General features: G+C 38.6%; 1 protein-coding gene across 12 annotated transcripts in view; it reads right to left on the bottom strand.

Moving 5' to 3' along the window:
* The window catches only part of LHFPL2 (LHFPL tetraspan subfamily member 2), a 123840-nt gene that overhangs the window by 48460 nt on the left and 61226 nt on the right, over positions 1-14154 (bottom strand). For 3 of the 12 annotated variants that reach the window (XM_072860717.1, XM_072860710.1, XM_072860720.1), the window contains exons 2-5: positions 12981-13033; positions 9945-10041; positions 8302-8368; positions 6921-7149 (exon numbers count right to left, since the gene is read on the bottom strand). The exons of 1 other annotated variant lie outside the window; for it this stretch is intronic. The gene's annotated coding sequence lies outside the window, so the exon portion shown is untranslated. The remainder of the gene's footprint in view (positions 1-6920; positions 7150-8301; positions 8369-9944; positions 10042-12980; positions 13034-14154) is intronic. 8 more of the 12 variants (XM_072860714.1, XM_072860709.1, XM_072860716.1 and 5 more) reach the window with 5 other exon arrangements.

The following is a 14154-nucleotide window of genomic DNA, read 5'->3' as shown; positions in this document are numbered from 1 at the left end:
GCAAGAGATTGTTACAAAAGTGCTTTTCATCTGTTAATGATAATTTCTTAGTGACAGTGCACTAAGATCCACATACATGAATTCCAACATGTCGTCTTTGTTGTGTACTTTCACTAATGAGATAACTCCCTTTTTTTTTTCCTTTCAAACAAGTAGTTATTTATTGGACAGCTTACAATAGCAATGGTATGACATTCCACCCACAAATAAGCTGGAACAAGTCAAAAAACTGCAAGAACATAGAAGCAGCTAAATGTTCTGATTTTTTTTTTATCAATCAAATAAATTTAATGAGTCATATTGGTAAGAAAACAGCATTGGCCGGGCCTCTGTTGTTAAAAACTGTTATTCTGTTGTATGATTTCAAGACCATTCAAATGCTATTCAAGATGCAAGTGGTCATGTAAGAATCAATATTATCTAAATCAGAAAGGGAGAGGGAAGGTATACAAGTGCTTGCAATACAAACATACTTACACATTTTACAATTCAGCTCCTCTGAATATCCTCAAAACTGTTACTAAGTTTTGGAAAAGCAACTGCCACAAACAAATTGCCTTTCAATGTTCACATAAACCTCTGTAAATACTAACCACTGTCTGAAGCATATACTGCTATTCCAGCAATGACCAAAACAGTTTAAGTCAGTAAAGGAACAAGAAAAGAAAAAAAGCTTCTCCTGTCCTCATTTCCAACACTGAAAGTATTAAAACTTGCTCTCAGGTTGCACCCAGCAGGAAGCAATTCTGCTTCAGCAATGGATTAAGTAGATGAACTAACAGATCTCTGCCACATCAAATTTTGATGATGTTCCACATTTTAACTTGTCATTTAATAAGGAAAACCAAAAAGACCCCAAAGTAAACTCTTTCCACAAGACAGATTCAAGAAAGCATGAATTTAAGGGTTCCATGGAGATGAATGCAGTAAGGGAAACACAAAACCAAGGATGATCTTCTAGACTATGCTGTTATTTGCTAAAATAAGTAAGATTGTGCTCTGGCTGCTATTCTTACAAACAACCCCATCTGGCCTCAGCAAACAGGGAAGAAAAGTGATGCAATCTTCATGACACCCACATCCTCAAAGCCAGACACTCATCACCTAGGTGTCAGCAAGCCCTTACACAAGTTTTCTCAAATTACTGCTTCCCACCAAGACCTGAAACTGGCTCCCTTTAACATCTGTTAATCTAATTGGTTCCTATGAGCCTGTAACAATTAAACCTGTTGTTGCAAGGAGCAACAGGGAAAGGGGATTTTACATGTCCACAGCTGGGCTGTTAGCAGAACAAATGGACTGCATCTGACTCAATGGCTCTCACCAAAATCTAGTTATTAAACTGTGAGAACAAGCCCTAAATGAAGCTGATGGCCTCAGCAACTGGGCTGAGCTCAAAGCGCTTATCAGCTGCTCTGTCACAACAGCAATCATAAGGAGAGGGCAAAGGCTTCAGAATTTCTCTAGTCAGTAAATTTAACAATCCTGGAGGAAGGTATGACTACAATCATAGCAAATCTGGAGTGAATCACTCATTCAAAGTGAAAATAGAATTTTTGTATGATACATTACGAAGTTGGCAATTTTTAGTTGGCCTGTATTAAGAAGGAAAAAAGCTGGAATCAAAGTCCCTGTTTAGATTCAAAATATTTTTACAAAAAGGGAAGTATTGCAACAGCTGAGCAAACTCATCTCTTTACTTATGCAAAACACTTCAGTGGATTTAAATTAGAAGTAACATTTTTTTCCCCAAAAGAAAAAGTGAAAATGGAACAAAGCGATACCCAGCTCAGTATTGGTCCTGTTCCCATTTCCACAGACACTTATGGATGCCTCTCTCTGCGTACTCACAGGAGATACTCACCTTCAGAAGGAATTTTCATACATCTAAGCAATGTGCATAAGGGTTTGCAGAGCAGGAGCTGTAACATCTTCTGTATCATCAGCATCCAGCATAAGGAGAGGAACTAACACTTCATCATAAGTTTTGTAGATCTCTAAGCCTGAACATCTCACAGCCTGAGCAAGCGAGCCCTGCAGTTTTCTTCCAGTGCACCAGATTAATGTCTCATACAGCTAATTTCTCATCCTTTCTACAGCCTAGTTTTAAAATAACTTAATGAAACACTTTTCGAAGTATTTTTGCTCTGTGCTCTCTTCCATGCTTTCTATCCCAGTATTATGCTACCTAAGCAGCTGGGCACAATGCTGTACTGAGGTGACACCACCATGACCCTTGGAAGTTCTCAGAAGCTCTTGCAATACTCTAACAGATTACATGCCTCACCTCTGGACACCTGAGAGTTTATTAGCTCCCATCTTAGGGTGTGGGAGGAACAACAAGTGTTATTTACCTTATGGGATCCAGGGAGTTAATAGCTTTCAACCTTTGTTTCTTTAAGAATTCTCTAGCCACTGCCTTTTATTTTTTTAACTGTTTTGTTTGCTATTCATCCCTTTCTTAATCTGCTCCTCTAATTTCCATCAACCTTTGTGAAATTCCACAAAGTCAACTTTTAAAACAGAAATGTTTCTAACAGATAAATTGAGACTTTGGTACTCGTAAGTGAATGCAGAAACTTCTCCCTTTTCCAGAGTATCACTGAAGAAGGCCCATGTATCTGAAATCCTTTTTTTTTTTCCTTGCTGGATGTTTCCTTAGACCATCACAATTAGACACCTAGTACTACATTCCATAATGGCGTCCAAGAATTCATCAGTTAAATAATTCCTTTTCTCTGATCACTGCAAAACACTTCAAACATGTCTTAATTACACTTTCTAATCATTCTGAATCAAACTCAGCATTAGAAGGTTGCTCATGGTATGTACAGCTATTTGATGCTCCAACAGGTAAAATTATTGAAAGTGTGCCAATGTAACCAGGTTTCTTTTAAGGCTACTCAAATACCTGGAAACACCTGAGACTCCCAACAGGCTTTCTGTAGGTACAAAATTCTGAGCTGTGACTCCAGGCACACTTGAAAACAGCACTAAGGATCTATTCCTATCTTTGGGATCAGAAATAGCTTTTAAGTTACAGCCTCGCTAGACCATTATCTCATGAAATGTCATTTCACATTATTTCAGGTTAATAAGGCTGATCATCTCTAGTACTTTCAGTGCTTTAAGAAGTTACTCTATTTCCTCTGAGTTTTTATTTACTTATTTACCTCACTTTCATTTCTGCTCTGCCTAGAGTGAACTTTTCCATAGCACAGCCAAGATGGAACACAGAAAGATCCTGATTCACCAGGAACACCTTCTTCCCCACGAGCACAGTATATCTATCTGCAGTGGTTCATTAATAAGAGTGACAGGTGAGCTGCTACAGGCACAGCAGTGAACGCAGACTGCGGCAAGAGTGTCAGAATATAGGACAGACATGAATGCAAACAAGCTACATTCAGACCTAGAACAACACAGCAATCTTTCAGACTGTCACAAAACATGTTAAAAATTATGATTTTGCACTGCTAACCCTAATTCCGATCTCATTGTTAGTTGAGTACTATCCTAAAAAGAAGTGACGAATTTTTGAAATCATTTGCTGAAATGTAGCACAAATTAAAGTGTGCTATTACTGTTTACTGACTTCCTTTAATAAGAGGGAACTGTACACACAGACTGGTGATTAAAAGAAGTAAAAATAAATGGGATAAGGACTTTCCAAGCACAAGTCGTGGCATTTGGTCAATTCTCTTTTGATTCACTTAAATATTGCATGTGTAGACTAAGCAGCAGTCCCTCTGTATTTCACAAACATTAGTATTCTAGCATGCTCTGAGGTGGACTCCCTCCAGCTGCCAGGAAAACAGTCATCAAAAAGAATTCAGTAACAAAGAAAACCAGCTTGATAACCAGCCATCAGAGGATGGACTGGTGAGAATGCCAGGGAGGCAGACCTAGAAAATGCTTTAATTGCATTAAATATAATGTTGTCTTGACATATCTGCATCCAAGAGTACATTATTATCATACTCCTAACTGATTTGACAGTTTCAGGAAGGGATATGAATGGTATCCAATTTCCAGAGAGAAATACGCTCAACACAATCTGGAAAACTAGTTGGATTTCAAGGGATGTTTTGAACATCCCTAGTATAGAATTTCATTTTGTTTTTCTCAGCCTCAACTTTTCCAATATATGAAAAAAATAATTATCTGCAGGGAAGGATTTTTTCCTCATTTAATAAAAACTACAGATATTTAGAGACTATAAACTTTCTGATTTTCTAGTGCATTAAATTTTACCCCCAAAAGCATCTTTATGAAAATATTTATCTTCCTGTATTATTTGTCTAAGTGGTGGATTTAAAAATGATCCAGTAAAGGACAATTGTAACCTTCTACCAACTAGACAAAACTATTTTGCTTTAGGGGAAAAAAAAAAAGATGAAAATTGATATAAGAAGTGCAAAATGAAAGAAAATCATCAGCCTACATTTGGTATAGCAATTTTTTTCAATTACAGCAATATCTGACTTTATCAGGAATATTAATTATACTTCACCAGAATACCATTCTAGTATTTCAGAACAATAAGATGCTAATCTTAAAGACATTTCTTATGGGCATCTTGAAGCATTTTAGGAGGTATGTATAGCACAGGACGACATTCACCTTTGGGTCAGATATGTTACCTCACCTCCTCCCATCCATTCCTCCCATTTATTCCATTGAAATGAAAGTCAATAATATTCTCTCACTGTTGTCATAAGTCCTTCCGCATTACCTTCCAGGGAGCTGTGATTACTGGGCTGAGGGAAGCACTGCCCCTATGCAGAACTGCTTGATGATGGGCATGATCAGACCACAGGACTCAAGTGTCAGGGATTCCTGACTACCTGTATCAGTGAATGTCCTTGATTAAGTCACATCTCAATTGAGCTCCTGCTGTTTTAAAAATCAGTGAAGTAGGGATTTTGGAGGTTCCCTGGTATTCATAAAAAATTCAGCTAGTAACATTTGCTCACCAGGCAGTGCAGTTCTCAGTTCATAACTCTCATTGAGTGCTTTTTCCATGGTCTGCCTGCATAAATTATTGGGAAATAAAATACATATTGTTTTCTTATGCTTCAATTCCACAATGTATTTAGACACACGGGTTTGAACAGCCATCAACAGGTTACTTGCAAGCTTGCTTAGAGGCACTAACACCTCCCTCCTTTTAATAGCTTTGGAAAGTAATCTAACAGCTCCAATAGCTTAAGCTAGAGAGAGCCAGAAGGATATAAGAGAATAATTCCTCTGTGGGACGTAGAGAAAAAGGGTAAGTCAGCCTAAAGAAATGAGAAAGGAACTATTTCTTTCAAGCAGTTCAGTTCTACTTGGACATAAAGTGCTTGGCTCCATCACTGACCTCTGTCCACTGCTCTACTTTCTGCATAAGGTAACCCTTATCACAGCCAGGCTAGAAAGCAGGTTTCAATGATAATATTGGTGATTCCTGACAATCAGTCCTTCTCAATCTATATAGATTTCTTCTTTCACCGATAGCTTCTTTTTAACAATGTCTCTTTTCCCAGACTTTATGATAGCCCTGTTTCTAAGAAATTACTTGCATGCACTGGCTAACACATCTGCTTATCTTCAGACACATCTAGAGTGTGCAACTCACAGATCCTGCACTTTTGAAATAAGTCAGTGTGCTGTAGTATGCGGTAGAAAGAAGGGGGGAAAAAAGAAAGGTAAAACATAGTCTGTTTACCACATCTGAAAATGAGCTCAAGCTCTTTTTAGTTCCAGCAGCTGCCTATAATGGAAAAAATGAAGATTGGCTGTTGCCAGAAAAGTGGGCAGTAAGAAATAACAGATGTGAAATTTCAGCAACATCATTGGCTAGGTCAGTCATACAGACAGCTTCATGAGCCAGGGTCCCCGTTGGGCTGCAGTGTTCTCAGAGGCATGCTTGCTTTTTGAGCTGCTGAACTGTTCCCCTTGCTTAGCTGAATTTACTCAACAACCTCACCCGTGAATGCGATCGACAGGAAATATTCACATCCTCGCAAGTGTGTGTAAGCTGTGTGTAAAAGCTCCTCGATTAAAGTTAGTCACTTTACTTTTCCCAAAATCATTTTAAAATTTCACTTCTCTCTTCCTCCATCCCACTCTGGGGGGTCAGAGGGGTTTCTCTATTTCATGGACACTTAGAGCGAGTGGGGAAGAAAAGACAGGTCCTTCAACACAAGATCTTACTACATGAGGCTCACAAAGTAAGATCAAACAAACCAATTTAATCTGGTGTATACATTTTTAAGAGAAAAGGCAGTGGGTGAAAAATGCCCTTCCAAGAGTCAATTCCAATTACAGAAGTAATTTTCAAAGAAGAATGAAGTTTCTTGACAGAGTTTAAAGGGGAAATTATGAATACAAGGTCTGTAGAATATATCATATCAAGAGCAACTTCTGTCAGCTCAATTTGCAAGATTAAGTGGACTTCAATTTAAATTAAAATTAAATAAAATCAAAGTTATATTTAGGCATCACAAATATGCCTTGAAATTATAAGGTGGATCACAAAGATGATTGCTACTTCAGAAAAACCAATTATAAAGCTATATTAGAAAAAAATACTTCCAGTGAAGAATATGTAACAGCAGCAACCACATCAGCAGAATTGAAGCTGGGCTGTCACATCCATTGCAAGCCATTCGTCTGCTACGTTCAAAATCTGGTTGTAAAATGCAGCTCTTAATAAGCCTAGGTTTTCATGCTATGTCTCATCTGGTATATTTATTACCTATTGCTGAAAGAAGCAGTACTGCTCTCCCCACCTACTTCCAGCTGCTTATTCCCTCTTTGTCTCATGTGTTACATCTAGTAATTTCTCAGCTACAGGACAAGCCAGGCCAGCGCAGTTATCTGATGTAGTTTTCCTTCCCAGGGAGTTAGGTTTTTTTATTGAATCAGCTGCTTACCTTGAACTCACCTTGGGGCTGGGGGCTGATGCGAGAGAGCAGAACAGGCTGAAGCAGTACTGCCCCTTTTGGCATCAGCCTGCAGTTGCACAAGACCAGATGCAACATTAAACCATGCTCTGAATAGTATTACTAGCTTTCTTCTTGCAGAATGAATATTCAAGTGTCTTCAGGATTCCACGTCACACAGTGAGTCCCTGAGAGTTAATGTCACAGCATGAGAGAAACTCTGCAAGTAAAAATAGTAATACTATAGCAACTGAAGGACTCCACAGGCACCAAAGCACAGTGAGATGAACTGAGGCGAAATGTCTGGACAAAAGGCCTTGCAATCTAAACAGACAAAAGGAGTAAGAAATGAATTAACTTTCCTAATACCATTTAGCAGGTTAATAACAGAGGTGGAAATTGAATGCAAGTCTATCTTGCAGAGGCAGCTCTATCTGCTACGCCACGCTCCTTCCTGTGGCTGCAATTGCTATTTACTCACTGCTTGCGGCATGGCATCTCCATGTCAAGAACTGCACTAGGTTCCAGAAATAACAAAATTATATTAGCCATTGTATTTGTTGCTCCAAAAGAAAACTATCAGTTCAATGTGGTTTATAGCATCTGAAAGTTCCCAGTGCCTTCCCAAGGAAAGAACTCCAAACCTTAGTATTTTCCTGACTTGGTAACTTGTCCTCTTCCCCCTCTGGTGACAGACAAAAGGAAAGAAAGTGAAAAAATGTCCACTGCTATTTTTGTTTCTCTTAAATGGAATTGGGGTGCAATTTTGGATTAGTGCTTTAAAATCACTTTAAAGTTCTCCAAAGAAGGAATAAACAAAGATAAATCATATGAAAAAGAAAAAGAAAAAGGCAAAGCGCAGACACAGAAAAGAGATTGCTCATAGAGGAAAGGCAGTACAAATATGTAACTTCCTATTTACTCTGGCTGTTAACAAAAACAAGTAAAACCAGCAACACTGCCTACAGCTCTATTTTTGGCCTCCAGAGGTAAAAAACCCACCCTGTCTCTGTGCTGTTACGTACATAGAACAGAACTGTACTGATAGAAACAAAACCATATATCCCAAACCAGACATAAAACCCAAAAATCAACTCCCTGTCCCCGTCTGTATTCTGCTGTGAACTACATGGGATTCATGCACAGGGACCTCAAAACTATTACCAGTTTTTCTATTTCGGGCTTAAGATATGGCAGGGCTTAATCAGAAACATAAAACATAGTTCCTGAAGTTAACAAAGCACTGCCATGAGGCAGACAAAGTTCAGCACACAGATAAGATGACAGCTAGAACACCTTGAGCAAACCACAGCTTTCCTTTCTCTGTGGGCTATCACGACCTTCCGAAGACACTCTGCTTGCTTTCCTTTACCTTGGTTTCTTCGAGTTGTTCGCAAGGCCAGAAGCACAACCCTCATCCTCCAGTGCCAACCGGGACCCTATGCAGGAAAGCTAGGTAAGTATTATTACCTGAAGAGGAACCAGACTGGCTGGTCAAAACATTTATTTTCGTGTAACACAGAAGAATATTTGTCACATCACCTGGCAAGTTCCAGAGTAGCTGGGATGCCAAAAATCCATGGTCCAAGAACTGCACCTATGTATCAACCTGTGGCAAAAAGTACTGGCAAGTGGCTAGTGAAACTTCAGCTGTTAAAAGAGGGGATCAAACCTCCAAATCTTCAGACTAGTCTCACTACCAACCATCAGAGTCCCAGGCTAACATTCCCCAACCACATTAATGCCTGCTGCCTTCCACAGATGTCCAACACCAACATCTAGCTCAGCATCTGACCTTTACTGAGGCATCTCACTGGAGCGTGGATCACCATCAACTGTGATGTGTGGGTCCTGGAAGGAGCTTAGCATCCCGGCACTAAGCAGTCAATTCTTGATTAATATTACTTTAATTTTACATATAGTAACTGGTGCTTTGTTGCCTAACACAATTTCAGAGTCTGTCTTTCATGTTTATTAGAAAAGGCATTATAAGTCTGTACCTACTCATATTGCAACAAAAGGAGCATACGTACAAGTCAGGAAGTATGTGATGCTCTTACAATTAAATTGAAACTTTCAGGAGAGAAAGAAGAGGAAAGAGTAAGAAAAATACCAAATATTTCATTACAAGCTTATCAGAAGGTAATTTTATCCTTTAAGTTTTTATCTCAGTTGTTTATTTCTTGCTTCCAGTTACAATTTTATTAATTATTTTATTGCAACTGAAATTAAGAGTTCTATGGAATTAAGTGCTTACCTATTTTCAACTGTTTCCCCAAGACAACTTATGCAATGCCTATGAAGAAAACTCAGACAACTAGGCCTTTGCTGTGCTCATTAGCACATCTGGAGAGAAACTATATTATTTACATATTTCATTATGAAGGGAAAGTTATAATTTCAATTTTCTTTCAACATATTAGATCTGCACAGAGCTAATCTTATTAACTATGCAGTTTTACCATCACCACTACACTTAACCCTCTACACTGGCTTCCCACCTACTGCTGCTGACAGTTGCTCAAGTCGTTGTTTAAGTTAGCTTCACATTCTTAATGCATATGCTAGTGTTTTTGTTATGTTGCTAAGCATTATAAGGCTCCTCTCTTAACTGGTCTGAGGCACATTACTATAAAATAGGTCATATTATCTGTAACACTACCCAAGAAGCAATTTTAAATTAATAAGAAGTCTCTTTAATTCTTAACTAGCAGCTTCTTAAAGAGCATCAAAATTGAAAAAATGAATACCTATAGTTGTTGTTCGATAAAGCTATATAAACTGTCTATGATGTACCAACATCAGACAGAGTACCATGCAGAACACAGTTCAGTTGTCAGCCCTCACAACTGCTGTGAAAGCTTGGTATGGTATCTCATTATAACCTGTAATATGAGCAAGGTTCCAGTTTAACAAAAGCTGGTGCTTCAGCTTTTTCCCTGTTCAACAAAACTCTTAAACACCTCCGTAGTTTCTAAACAAATAGCATTTCAACTGTATTTCAATAGCCCTTACGTTTATCTTCTGATTCTCTGGTGAATCAGGGCCTTGTATCAGAGCATCCCACCAGAACAGCCACCATATTAATCATAAAATAACAAGTATCAGCACTCTGTAAAGAAGGAAATGATTTCAGTTTGAAGTCATGCAATTAAATGTCAGCAAAAAACTAGACGTTGCTTCACATGAGTTATTGTTTATAAGACTACTTTTAAACACACTTGAGTCACCAACAAGCAGCAGTCATAAGCAAGTTTTAGAGTGACTTTTAAAAACACTGAGTATATTTTCTTTAAATTTCCCTTAAACAATAGGTAAGTTTAGCTTGACAGAAGGATAGTTTTTATTTTCAGAATGTTTGGGACAAGTGGATTCTGAACACGAGGCATATGGTATTATCAGATCCTACATGTGAAGAGGCACAGACCAGAATTGTCCATTGTACACTTCTAAAGAAACTTTACAACAGTTTCAGCTTTTTGTGGGATCACATAATACACGCACTGGAGTGGTACCTGTTGGGTTAACACATCTGTTTCAACATAGTGGTGCACTTGTGTGTTGTGGAACACTTAACTTACACAGAGCATGAATAAATGTGTCACACTGGCACATAGATAAATTAAGCCACATATATCCATATACATGTAAGTATCTCAGCAAGGACAAGACTGGCTGATGAGGTTCCATGTAGTTTGAATTCCTTCTTGCACAGTTCTTCACGATCCTGAAATTTAACGTGGCTCCTATTAAGTCTACACTTAAGGGCAAAGGCAAAACATGGATTTTCCTATGGGAACTTGAATGTTGTTTGGGTCTATCTGGTATCCACCATGACCAAAAATATCCTAGATAACTGAACACACGCAAAGGGTGCAAGGACCTGTAACATTTGTTCTAGAGTACTAAATGAACTAATATAAATAACAGAAAACGTACCACTTATTTTTGAGGACGCTTGAATGCCCTGGCAAACACACACAGAAGTAGGAAAGAACAAGTTTCATTCTTACCAAGGAGGAGGAACAAGGTGGACAGAAAGTGCACAGGAACTATGAATTAATTCCACTTGTGCACTGATGACCCCATGAATACAGCAGTTTAGTCCTGAGAACTGTCAGGAGGTGGAGGATGGAGGCATGGGAGTAGAAAAACAGTAGGCAAAAAGGAACTATCCAAAATTAACTGACAAATTCACTTAAAATTCCCTTATTTGCTTTTCCTCATAAAATACAAGCAGAAATAGAAAGGAGATAGTAAATATAGAACTACATGAAGGTAAATGTTCTAAACTGATAAATTCCTTCAAAGTTTTAACTAAATGGTATTTCTAGAAATGAAGAACTATATAAACATAATTTTCAGAGGTTATTAAAATGAAAAAGAAGACAAAAACAAGGCACTCACTGTATTGCATTTGGTTCTTGGTCACCGAAGTCAACAGCATATACAACCAAATGCATGGGTGCTAAAAACTTATATTTGCTACCAACAGCACATCCCACAAATACAAAATATTTCACAGAAACTGGCTCTGCTATGGAAACCAGAGAAATAGAAATATTACATTATTCCAAATAACTATCTCTTGGCAAGAAAACACAGTTGCGTTTTGAAAGTATTTTTATTACTATTATTATTACTACTACTACTACTATTATTAAGTACAATTAACAGTTGGTGAGTTCATCTCTGCATTTGTAAGGCTCTCTTTGCCAGCCTACAGCCTACAGCCAGGGAAATGCAAATAATATATTTATAAATGCATCACTAAACAAAACTCACTTTAAAAAGCATTTTAAATTTTTAAAGTTCTTCCTTAGACTCTTCCTGCGTTCTTCTCTAGTCACAACAGGTACATTATTGGCACATAGGATGCAAAGAATCAGCAATGAGCAGGGCATAGGGGATCAACAAAATGATCTATCTTTACAAAGGACACCACAGTTTGCAGAGGTGGAGTTAAGAACAAAAGACATAAGCTTGGAGTTTTAAAGAAAGAAAAAATTCAGCTTGTAGTAGTTTATTAGGCTTCCATGTATGGTAGAATGATATCTGATTTTATAATTGCTTAATGTATACACTGGCGTGATTCTGAGAAGTCTGGATTCAGGCATCATTCATTTAATACAATGGGTCACAGTGTTACTGCTTCAACAAGTATAGATTGAACTATTCTGCTTGAAATACTTTAAGTTCCTGAAATAACTGAAATAACTCAAGTTAATACTTTAACTTGACTTATTTTCTAAGTTAAGGTGGTTGTCCTGGTTTTGGCTAGGATAGAGTTAATTTTCTTCCTAGAGGCTGGTATAGTGCTGTGCTTTGGATTTTAGTATGAGAATAATGTTGATAGCAACAGCTGAAACATCAGTGTGTTAAGTGGTGCTTACACTAATCAAGGACTTTTCAGCTTCCCATGCTCTGCCAGGCACACAAGAAGCTGGGAGGGGGAACAGCCAGGACAGCTGACCCAAACTGGCCAAAGGGCTATTCCATACCACAGGACGTCATGCTCAGTATATAAACTGGGGGAGGTGGCCAGGGGACAGCAATCGCTGCTCAGAGATGGGATGGGCATCGTTCAGCGGGTGGTGAGCAATTGCATTGTGCATCCCTTGTTTTGTACATTCTTTTATCATCATAATTATTATTATTTTTTTTTCTTCCTCTGCTGTCCTATTAAACTGTCTTTACCTCAACCCATGGGTTTACTTTTTCCCCCGATCCTCTCCCCCATCCCACCGTGGGGCAGAGAGGGTGAGCAAGCAGCTATGTGACACTTAGTTGCTGACTGGGGTTAAACCATGACAGTGGTGGTGGGGAGGAGGTTTCACTTATCAAAAGCAGTCACTGAGACTACCTCCTCTTCACCTTCTTAAAAGCTTTGTTTAAAAAAGTCAGATGAATGCTCTGAACAGGAACTTGGTGCTCAGAAGAAAACAGTCAAAAGCCATAGCCTACTGCACATCTTCCATCCCTCAAACAGCAGTCAGAGTCAGACAGCATGTGAAAATACCAGATAATATAATCTGAATTTCATTTACTCACCACTGTTCCAAGTCCTTAGGCCTTGGTCAACCACTTCAGACACCTGGCAATACCTAGAGAAATAATTGACATAAAATGTAAGAAAGCTACAGAGCCAAAAACATTAAAACAGTATTTATGATTAGCACTGGTGGCTGGAATGGTACAACTCCTTTTGTAAGAGATTATATGCACATGGGTAACATTTCACTACCAGGACACTTCTGCTTTGCTAGAAATGCAGCATTCTAGACATCACTGCAACCACTAAGGAGCTAAGAAAAATAAGCACATGTGAAGGATTAGCACATAAACCACTAAGCATGCACAAAATTGCATCTTTTTCTCTTCGTCTGTTTTACTAATAAAGTATGCCACGATTTGAAAACACATTTAAAATTATTTGTATATTCTATTCCGATTTATAACAACATTTTAAAATCAGGTATGACTTAGGAAGAACTCCAAAAGTTCCTAAACCACTGGAATAAAAATGTACACGTTCACCCCACAAGCTTATGAAACGCACCTCCAAACCCCTTCCTCCACCCCACACACGTATTTCATGGAATTCAGCAAGGACAAACGTGAAGATCTGTGCCTGGGTTGGGCTAATTCCTTGAACAGGCCAGGCACTGACCACTCAGGGCACAGTTCTCTGAAATGGAGCTGGGGGTCTCGGTGGACAGTGGGCTACACATGAGCCAGTAGTTAGCCCTGGCAGCAAGGAAGGCCAAGAATATCCTGGGGCACATCTACAGGCTAAGCTCCCGCTAATAAGCGATTATTCACCGTTAGCCAGCACTCCAGGAATACACATCTGGAATACCACATCCAGTTTTAGATCCCCAGTACCAAAGAGTAATAAAATAAGGTGATAAAGGTAAGGTAAGGTTGATTCAGTGATGCTGAACTACAGGATTTCACACACTAATAGCAAATTCTGCATTTTTAGACATACATCAGGACAGGATAGATGAAGAACCTTCCCTTACATAAAAGAACAAAGCAAATCATAAGGTCAGTAGACTCTAACGAAGAGAGGCGATTTGGCCTTCGTGAAGATGGTTTAATAACAGAAAAATTGGTGCACAACTCCTAAAAAAGCATGCTGCTGAGGACAGAGGAAAATGTACTGGGACCACTGGAAAGTCAAGCATGGCTTAAAATGGCCTCTGAATTCCTGGCACATAGA

This window comes from Ciconia boyciana, chromosome 4, assembly GCF_034638445.1.
Source record: "Ciconia boyciana chromosome 4, ASM3463844v1, whole genome shotgun sequence".
NCBI lineage: Eukaryota > Metazoa > Chordata > Aves > Ciconiiformes > Ciconiidae > Ciconia > Ciconia boyciana.
Note: the sequence above shows the minus strand (reverse complement) of the source record. Positions and strands in the feature narration are given on the sequence as shown.